Raw genomic sequence first — 11,064 nt, forward strand, 5'->3', positions numbered from 1 at the left:
TTTGGTGAAGAATCAATAACAAGTGGAACACAATTGTGAAATTGAACGAAATGTATTGGTTATTTTAAATTTTTGTGGAAATTCAAAAACTGAAAAGTGGGGCGTGCAATATTATTAGGCCACTTTAACTTAATACTTTGTTGCGCCACCTTTTGCTGCGATTACAGCTGCAAGTCGCTTGGGGTATGTCTCTATCAGTTTTGTACATCGAGAGACTGAAATTCTTGGCCATTCTTCCTTGGCAAACAGCTCGAGCTCAGTGAGGTTTGATGGAGATCGTTTGTGAAAAGCAATTTTCATATCTTTCCACAGATTCTCGATTGGATTGAGGTCTGGACTTTGACTTGGCCATTCTAACACCTGGATACGTTTATTTGTGAACCATTCCTTTGTAGATTTTGCTTTCTGTTTGGGATCATTGTCTTGTTGGAAGACAAATCTCCGTCCCAGTTTCAGGTCTTTTGCAGACTCCAACAGGTTTTCTTCAAGAATGGTCCTGTATTTGGCTCCATCCATCTTCCCATCAATTTTAACCATCGTCCCTGTCCCTGCTGAAGAAAAGCAGGCCCAATCCACAATGCTGCCACCACCATGTTGACAGTGGGGATGGTGTGTTCAGGGTGATGAGCTGTGTTGCCTTTACGCCAAACATATCGTTTGGCATTGTTGCCAAAAAGTTCGATTTTGGTTTCATCTGACCAGAGCACCTTCTTCCACATGTTTGCTGTGTCTCCCAGGTGACTTGTTGCAAACTTCAAATGACACTTTTTATGGATATCTTTGAGAAATGGCTTTCTTCTTGTCACTCTTCCATAAAGGCCAGATTTGTGCAGTGTACGACTGATTGTTGTCCTATGGACAGACTGTCCCTCTTCAGCTGTAGATCTCTGCAGTTCATCCAGAGTGATCATGGGCCTCTTGGCTGCATCTCTGATCAGTCTTCTCTTTGTTTGAGATGAAAGTTTAGAGGGACGGCCGAGTCTTGGTAGATTTTCAGTGGTATGATACTCCTTCCATTTCAATATCGCTTGCACAGTGCTCCTTGGGATGTTTAAAGTTTTGGAAATCATTTTGCATCCAAATCCAGCTTTAAACTTCTCTACAACAGTATCACGGACCTGCCTGTTGTGTTCCTTGGTCTTCATGATGCTCTCTGTGCTTCAAACAGAACCCTGAGACTATCACAGAGCAGGTACATTTATATGGAGACTTGATTATACACAGGTATATCATATTTATCATCATTAGGCATTTAGGACAACATTGGATCATTCAGAGATCCACAATGAACTTCTGGAGTGAGTTTGCTGCACTGAAAGTAAAGGACCCGAATAATATTGCACATCCCACTTTTCAGTTTTTGAATTTCCACAAAAATTTAAAATAACCAATACATTTCGTTTAACTTCACAATTGCGTTCCACTTGTTGTTGATTCTTCACCAAAAATTTACAATTAGTATCTTTATGTTTGAAGCATGATATGTGGAAAAAGGTTGAAAAGTTCCAGGGGCTGAATACTTTTGCAAGGCACTGTAGATAGATAGATAGATAAATACTGTATATAGATAGATAGATAGATAGATAGATAGATAGATAGATAGATAGTGTAACGAATGGAAACGGAGGCACAGATGATGAAGTTCACATTCATTTTTATTGTAATTAAACGTGGAACCTCTGGACCACGGTCCGGGGGGGGTCCAAAGGGGGCGTGACTACGTGAGCCCCTGACACCAGTGGTAAGACCCCTCGAACAGGGTCAGAATGGGAAACCTAAGGGACACGGGTGCTACCTCCAGTAGTGGGTACGGGGGTACGGGTTGAAGCTGGTTCCTGCGGTACTGACGTCCTGAGGTTCAGGTGACTGAATGGTGGGGCGAGATGGAACTGGAGTAAGCAGATTGGAGATCGTCCAAGAAAGCAAGGTAACGGGTAGCAGATAGTCTGTGGAGACAAACAGTGTAAGCAGAGCACTGACAAAGAACTTCAGAAACAGAAGCACATGCTAGCAGGAACTGGAAGTTAGCAACTGAGGATACTTGTTGCTCCGGAACCCTCCCTATGGTGGCGGGGCTAGAAATGGTAATCATTAACATGCCATTGGTCAGAAGCACCTTTTGGAAAATGTGCACTGTCTCTTTAAGACCTAAGCACACAGCCCGAGGACCTGCTGGCTGCATGCCAGAAAGCAGAAGAGGGAGGGGAAGCAGAGGCCCTGTCAGGACAGCGTGGAGCCGGCACAGAGCGGGAGTCCCGACGGGGACCCGCGAAGGTACAGGGACCGGACCGGGTGTGACAGATAGATAGATACATTGATAGCTCTATAGATAAATAGATAGATGATAGATAGATACATTGATAGCTCGATAGATAGACAGATAGATAGATAGATGGATGATAGATCTATATATATAATTGTCTAAGGGTTTAATTGTCTGTCTGTCCTGGAAATCCCGTGTCTCTGATTGGTCGAGGCCAGCCGGCCTCGACCAATCAGCAACGGGCATTGTCCTCCACTGCTGTCAAGTGCCGCCATTGTGTTGTCTAAGGGTCTAATTGTCTGTCTGTCTCAGAAATCCTGCCTTGCTGATTGGTCGAGGCCAGGCGGCCTCGACCAATCAGCGACGGGCACAGTCTGCCGCGAATTCTGGAATCATCATTGTCCTCCACTGCTGTCAAGTGCCGCCATTGTGTAGGGTGTGTGCCTGCGTCTCCCTGTATGGGCGGCATCCCCCTGTGTTTCTATCTTAGAATGGGTCGTAAACGAAAATACGCCAATGAGGATGACAGAAAAGCAGCAGCAGCAGCAAGAAAATGACAACATCGGGAACAGGAGACACCACAACAAACTGCCGCAATCAAGCCCAGGATGTGGAATCTCACAGACAACGTCGCCAACAGGAGACACCACAACAAACTGCTGCTAGACAAGCCCAGGATGCGGAATCTCACAGACACCGTCGCCAACCGGAGACACCACAACAAACTGTTGTACGACAGGAACAACATGATCGCCAAATTCATAAAAAACGAATGCTCTACCAACTAAGGCACGACCAGGACAATATTCAACAACTTGCACATTACGTAACAGACAATGAAAGTACAATTCATGAACACTACTGTGGGAATATGAATGCAGTTTGCTCTAAATGCGACTCTCTGAATTTCATTGATGAAAAACCATCTGACAATCAGTTTACTCAATGCTGCCAAAAAGGAAAAGTTATGCTACCGAGACCTCACTACTCAGATCTGTTTGAGCAGTTAATGAAAGGAATGCATCAACACAGTAGAAATTTCATGGAAAATATCAGAAGCATCAACAGTTCTCATGCGTTTGCTTCATTCGGTGCCAACATTGCACCGCCCCCTGGATTCGGACCGTATTGTTTTAAAATTCACGGCCAGATCTACCACCGCACTCTGGAACACTTCACCCAGAAATAGGACAACCACCAAAATTTGCACAATTATACATCATTGATACAAATGAGGCTACAGAACAAAGGATGAACCTAAAAGAAAACGAAAAGTGTGATGCTGATGAACCAAATTGCTGTACATTTACAAAAAATAAGCCCATTTGCTGCCGCATATCGCATGCTAAAAGACGTTCAAGCTGAGGAGGAACAGAGGGCTATACAAAATGGTACTGAAATGCCTTCTATTGTCATGGCCATTAAACAAGAACGTAAACAGAATCCTCGACTTTACAACAAACCACGTGTAAGTGAGGTCGCAGTTGTTTTTCAAAACGATGATGGAGAACCTCCTTTTCAAAGGGATATATTAGTCCATCTTAAGCCAGACCAAAACAACCCTTTGGTTCCTAAGACACAACAAATTAGCATTTTGCACAGCAACCTTGATGCTCTTCTGTATCCGCTATTCTTTCCAAGAGGTGAACAAGGGTGGCATGAAAACCTAAACCAACAAGGAACTTCAAGAAGAATTACACAGTTTTCGTCTGTCTGTCCGAAATTACTTCAATCCTATTTTAAACGGTGGGAAACTGACACAACAGTACTTAGTTGAGGCATATGTTAAAATTGAAGCTAATCATCTAAATTTCATAAAAATGAACCAAAAACAACTTAAAGTTGAAGACTACTGCGTTCTTCAAGAACATTTGCAAAAACAATCAATTGAAAAGGGAATTCCAATTGGAAAAACAGTAATCCTCCCGTCGTCGTTTGAAGGTAGCCCCCGCAACATGCAACAGCGTTATCAAGATGCAATGGCATTAGTAACAAAGTTTGGAAGACCTGACATTTTTGTGACAATGACCTGTAATCCTAAATGGCCGGAAATTACCGAAAATCTAGAACCCTGGCAAAAAGTTGAACACAGGCCGGACTTAGTCGCACGCGTATTTCGACTGAAACTCATCAGCCTTTTGAAAGACATAAAAAATGGGCTTTTTGAAACAGTCGTAGCAATGGTACACGTCATAGAGTTTCAGAAATGAGGTCTCCCACATGCGCATATACAATTATCTTAGACACGGAGTCCAAGATTCGTACGGAGGAAGAAATCGACAATATAGTGTGGGCTGAAATTCCTAACCAAGAAAAGTATCCTGAACTGTATAATATTGTACATATGGTTCATGGCCCATGCGGTGTAGCAAATCCAAAAGGTCCATGCATGGAAAACGGAAAGTGTACAAAAGGGTTTCCAAAGGAGTTGAAACAGCACACTGTTAAAGACTAGGATGGCTACCCATCCTACCGGCGACAACACATTGATAACATTGCTTGCAACAAAAAAATTATAAATAACTCATGGATAGTCCCATACAACCCGTACTTATCAAAATGGTACAACTGTCACATCAACGTAGAAATCTGTGCTTCAATAAAAAGTGTAAAATATCTCTTCAAGTACATCTACAAGGGGCATGACAAAGCTAACATCGAAATACAACAGAAAACAGTCAATCACGATGAATCATCAACTTTTGTTGACTCAAGATATGTCAGTGCTCCAGAAGCTGCTTGGAGGATATTTGCATTTCCAATGCATTCACAGTCCCATGCCATTATACGTTTAGATATTCATTTACCAAATCAACAGCAGCTTTATTTCTTTAAAGATGCTGAAGTCAAAGATGTCTCAAAAACTTTAAGCACGACATCAACATTAATGGAATGGTTTTTGCTGAACCAACGTGACGAAAACGCAAGGCACTATTTGTACCGAGAGATTCCAGAGCATTACATTTGGAATAAAACTTGGAATCCAAGACGAGGAGTTAGCAGAATAATTGGACGCATGTATACTGTTAGTGTCAAGGATCATAAAACAATATTGAATTCGGCTGTTACTACTACATATCAAAGGAGCTAAAACTAATGACGATTAGAAAACAGTTAACGGAGTATTGCACGATACATATAAAGCATGCAGCATAGGCTAAAGGACTTCTATTGGATGATACTGTGTGGAAACTTACTTTAGAAGATGCAGTTACCCTACATATGCCTAAGCAACTTCGTGAATTGTTTGCCTACATCTGTGTATTTGGACCGCCTACAAATCCAGCTCAACTTTGGACAAATTTTAAAGAACATTGTCACGGGAAGCCTAGGTAGGCAAGAGCTAATAACCCAGGCCCCTGCGATTTCCCTCAACTCTGGGAAACCCTGACTGACCCTTCTCCCAGAGTTTACACTGATGGTGTGCATGTCTGGGCCTCCATCCTCACCCTGTCTCCTGTTTCAACCCTAGGCTGAAACCACCACCCACCACCCAGTGAAGAGACCACACAACAATACCCACAGTTAGCACAGACAAGGATAACGGAAAATAAGCACCACGCCGCAGTCACACAGGAATACACCATAAGTGCACAGGGCAAAACAAGTACAAATAAAGGAAGGAGAAAATATGACGAAGGGAAATACAACACCAGATACGAGACTCCTTCTCCTAGACCACCACTCCAGACCGAGATAACCAAGCACAAGACAGAAGCTATAATCGGCGACGCCCAATGTTCAGAAGAACTATTTAAAGGCAGTGGGCTTGACCTAGGTTCCAATCCGAGCACCAGCTAAACTAACCCCGGACCAGCTAGATAAAATCTAGCCGACGCCACTGAGCGCATAGTGGACAAAAGCGGAATTACCCCTGTCTGTCGAACGCCCTAGTATGAACAGCGTCTGACATGACAGTACCTCGCCTTCTACGAGTGACCCCAGAGCCCTCACGACTTATAGGACCCGGCTTGTCCGGATGGCGGCAGTGAAACATACTGACCAGCTGATCCGCATGAATGTCCGAGGCTGGTACCCAAGACCTCTCCTCAGGCCCATAACCACGCCAGTGTACCAAGTATTGTAAAGTGCGGCGCACTACACGAGAGTCAACCACCTTGGAGACTTCAAATTCCAAATTACCATCCACCAAGACTGGAGAAGGCATCATTGTCGCGTCCCCAAGACCCATCATCTTTTTTTAGCAATGACCTGTGGAACACGTTGTGTATCTTATACACCGAAGGAAGCTCCAAACGGTACGCTACTGGGTTAATGACAGCGGCGACCCTAAATGGACCAATAAACCTAGGACCCAATTTAAGGGATGGAATTTTGAGTCTTATGTTTTTTGTGGATAAACACACCCAGTCATCCACACTCAGGTCCGGACCTGGCACACGCCTACTGTCAGCCACACGTTTGTACCTAGCACCCACACTCAACAGGCGCTGTTTAACTCTCCTCCAGACTGATGACAGTTGTGCTCCTAACTGGTCTTCCTCCGGGACGCCGGAAGAGCCCCCCTTACTCAAAGTACAAAATTGAGGATGTAGCCAGTAAACACAAAAAAACGGAGACTCCCCAGAAGACTTATGGCGGTGATTATTGATGGCAAACTCAGCCAAAGGAAGGAACGTCGACCACTCCTCCTGGTTATCAGAAACAAAACAACGTAAGTACTGCTCCAAATTTTGGTTCATACGTTCGGTCTGACCATTTGACTGAGGATGAAACGCCGAAGAATGAGACAACTTGATCCCCAGCCGACGCCACTGAGCGCATAGTGGACAAAAGCGGAATTACCGCTGTCTGTCGAATGCCCTAGTCTAGTATGAACAGCGTCCGACATGACAAACATCTAATCGAGGACTACTGCTTACGTCTTCACATCAGAAGTGGAAGTTGTCAAAATTGCAAATCTTATGCCATGCAAGATGTCCAAAATATCTTACTACTACATGGAAAAACGTTTTCAGACTTTAATTTGCCCCAGCCTGCCATTCAAGTTCCACAAGTTCCAGAGTATGACGGAGCTTACGAATTATTGTTGGCAACAGAGAAGACAAACTCCTTAAATGAACAACAACGGATTGCATATGACACTATTGTGAGCGCTATAGAAAACCAAGCAGATGCAAGGCCAAAATGTTTCTTTATTGACGGTCCAGGAGGGAGCGGTAAAACATACCTCTATGAAGTTATAATGCATCACGTTAGAGGGTTGGGAAAAGTCGTATTGCCGTCGGCTACAACAGGGATTGCAGCAAACCTTTTACGAGGAGGGCGCACTATCCATTCACTCTTTGGGATACCAGTACCAGTCAATGAAATCTCTATTTCCAGAATAAAACAAGACACATTTCCAGGAAGACTGTTAAAAAATGCACATGTTTTCATACTTGACGAGTGCACCATGGCACCCAAATATGCTTTGAGCTTAATTGACAGACTTCTGCGTTAAGTAATGACTACAAATGTTGCTGAAAAAAATAAAATTCCGTTTGGAGGTAAAGTTTTTGTCATTGGCGGAGATTTTAGGCAATGCCTTCCAGTCATACCAAATGGAACAAGAACAGATGTTATCGAGTCCAGCTTAAAAATGGCTGACCTTTGGAAACAGTTCAATAAACTCCAACTAATTAACAATATGCGATCTTCGGACCCAGAGTATAGCAACTGGCTTCTTAAACTTGGCAACGGTGAACTTAGCAACGAATACAACCTTGGAGAAGATATTATTGAAATACCAGAAGACATGTTGTGCACTGACTGCATCGTAACTGATGTTTTTGGACAATGCATTGAAATTGATGTGAACGACCAAAGCAGTGTTGAGAGGGCCTCTTCTCATGCAATTCTCTGTCCCAAGAATGATGACGTGGCTCTGCTAAATTCCCAGGTGATGGATAAAATGCCTGGTGAGTATAAGTTGTATAAAAGTGATGATTCAGTGGATGTAGACAATGAAGATGAACGAGAGCATTATCCAGTTGAATTTTTAAATAGTCTTACGCCATCAGGAATGCCATCCCACAGACTTCAACTGAAAGTTGGAACAATCATAATGTTGCGGCGGAATCTAAATACGAAAAATGGTCTATGTAATGGAACTCGCCTTATTGTTACTGGACTCCGTTCTCACGTCATTCAAGCAAGAGTGATCACTTGATCAGCAAAAGGAGATGAAGTGTTCATTCCACGCATTGATTTATGTCCTTCAGACACGGGTCTTCCATTTAGGCTTCGGCATCGACAGTTTCCAATAAAACCAGCTTTTGCCATGACAATAAACAAGGCACAAGGTCAAACTCTACACCGTGTTGGCATATATCTACCGCAGCCCGTTTTTTGTCATGGACAACTCTACGTTGCATTTTCAAGAGTTAAAATGAGATCCAACGTCAAGGTGCAAGTTCTTCCTACCCCTTTACAAGGAAAGTTGCTTATAGGTAGTCAAAAGGTATTCACAAGAAATGTGGTGTACAAAAATATTATTGTTAATAAATATATTATAGTGTCAATGTCCTTCTTTTGTCCGATGATTTATTTAAATACAGTTACAGTTCATGTAATGTGGTTTATATATTTTGATGATCTGTTTCATAATTTCATTCAATTGTATTAAGTTCTATGACTAATAAAATTTAATGATAATAAATATATTTTACCCATTATTGCATTATTCTTCAATGTTCATAAAGATATACTGTGCTATATACTACATGGGCAGTGTTATATACTATGTGGGCTGTGTGATATACTGCAGGGGCTGTACTATACTACATGGGCAGTGTTATATACTACGTGAGGTGTGTGATATACTGCAGGGCTGTGCTATATACTACATGGGCAGTGTTATATACTTAGTATATAGGAGACATGTAGTATATAGCAGACAAATAGTACGTGGCCTGTGCTATATACTATGTGGCTGCTATATACATACATACATATTCTAGAATACCAGATGCGTTAATACAGGCCACGCACTATATATAACACAGCCCACTTACTATATAACACAGCCCACGCAGTATATAGCAGCCACGCAGTATATAACACAGGCCACGCAGTATATAACACAGGGCACATAGTATATAGCACAGCCCACGCAGTATATAACTGCGCCGCCCTCTGCCTGAACAGTCAGTGCGGAGAGACGGGACGCTGAGGAGCAGCTACGAGAGGTGAGTATGTGATATTTTGTTTTTATTGCCTCAGCAGCAGCATTACATGTGGCATAATGCTGTATGGAGCGTCTATGGGGCCATAAAGAACTGCATGGAGCATTACATAGGGCATCTATGGGGCCATAACTGCATGGAGCATTATATGGGCCTTCTATGGGGCCATAACTGTATGGAGCATTATATGGGCCATCTATGGGGCCATAACTGCATGGAGCATTATATGGGCCATCTATGGGGCCATAACTGCATGGAGCATTATATAGAGCATCTATGGGGCCATAACTGCATGGAGCAATATATGGGGCATTATATGGGGCATCTATGGGGCCATAAAGAACTGCATGGAGCATTATATGGGGCATCTGTGGGGCCATAACTGCATGGAGCATTATATGGGGCATCTATGGGGCCATAAAGAACTGCATGGAGCATTATATGGAGCATCTATGGGGCCATAACTGCATGAAGCATTATACTACGTGACTGGGCAAAATACTACGTGACTGGGCAATATACTACAAGGACATGCAATGTACTGCGTGGGCTGCGCAATGTACTGCATGGGCTGCGCAATGTACTACATGAGCTGCGCAATGTACTGAGTGGCTGCGCAATGTACTGCGTGGGCTGCGCAATGTACTGCGTGGCTGAGCAATGTACTAAGTGGGCTGCGCAATGTACTGCGTGGCTGTGCAATATATTACGTGGGCTGTGCTATACACTACGCATACATATTCTAGAATACCCGATGCGTTAGAATCGGGCCACCATCTAGTAGATAGATAAATAGAGATAGATAATAGCGAGATAGATAATAGATATGTTAGATAGATGTCACATATGTAAAGCCACATGGTTTCAACAGGTGAAAATTAATTTAAAACATGTATTGTATTGGAGGGGTACAAATATTTTTAAACTGACAATTTCCTCCTGGATCTGTCTGGAGAATACTTTTTTAACAGGCAAGAAGTGTAATGCTTAAAAAACTCGTTGCTATAGAGCTTGTATGTGCTGCTCAGAGGCTGGCTGCATCATGGATCTGGCCAGTGTCCATGTTCTACTGAAGATGCAAAACAAAAGATGCCTCTGCCTGCAAATTTGGAAAGTGCATAATTCAGGTCCATGGCATGGCAATGCCACCAAACTGACCTGCCAGTCAATCAGGAGCGCACCACCTCCTGGCAAGCAGGAAGCCAGGAGACAGGAGAGCATTGTGCTCCAAAAAACACATGATGATAAAACCCATTAAAACAAGAGTAAAAACAACCTTAAAGAGGTTGTCTGGTCTAAAACAACAAGTCTGCAGTTACTCTATGTTACTGCAGACTTGTCAATCCTCACATCACATGCACTGGGTGATGTAAGGATTCTCCGATGTCAGAGCCAGGAACGATGGTCATGTGACCGCAAGTATGCGATATGTAAACTCCTGGCCACATGACTACTAGACTGCCTTTGCCTCCGCAAGTGAGTGACATGACTTGCGGGGTCGGCGTTGGTCTCTTCACATCGGGTATTCCTACAACGTGCTCTGCTGCCAGCTTGTCACTGCTGATCTGAACCGGCAAAAGAGCGCGCTGTCATTTTGTACATCACACAGAGCAC

The sequence above is a fragment of the Ranitomeya variabilis genome, chromosome 5, assembly GCF_051348905.1.
Source record: "Ranitomeya variabilis isolate aRanVar5 chromosome 5, aRanVar5.hap1, whole genome shotgun sequence".
In the NCBI taxonomy this organism is placed as follows: Eukaryota; Metazoa; Chordata; class Amphibia; order Anura; family Dendrobatidae; genus Ranitomeya; species Ranitomeya variabilis.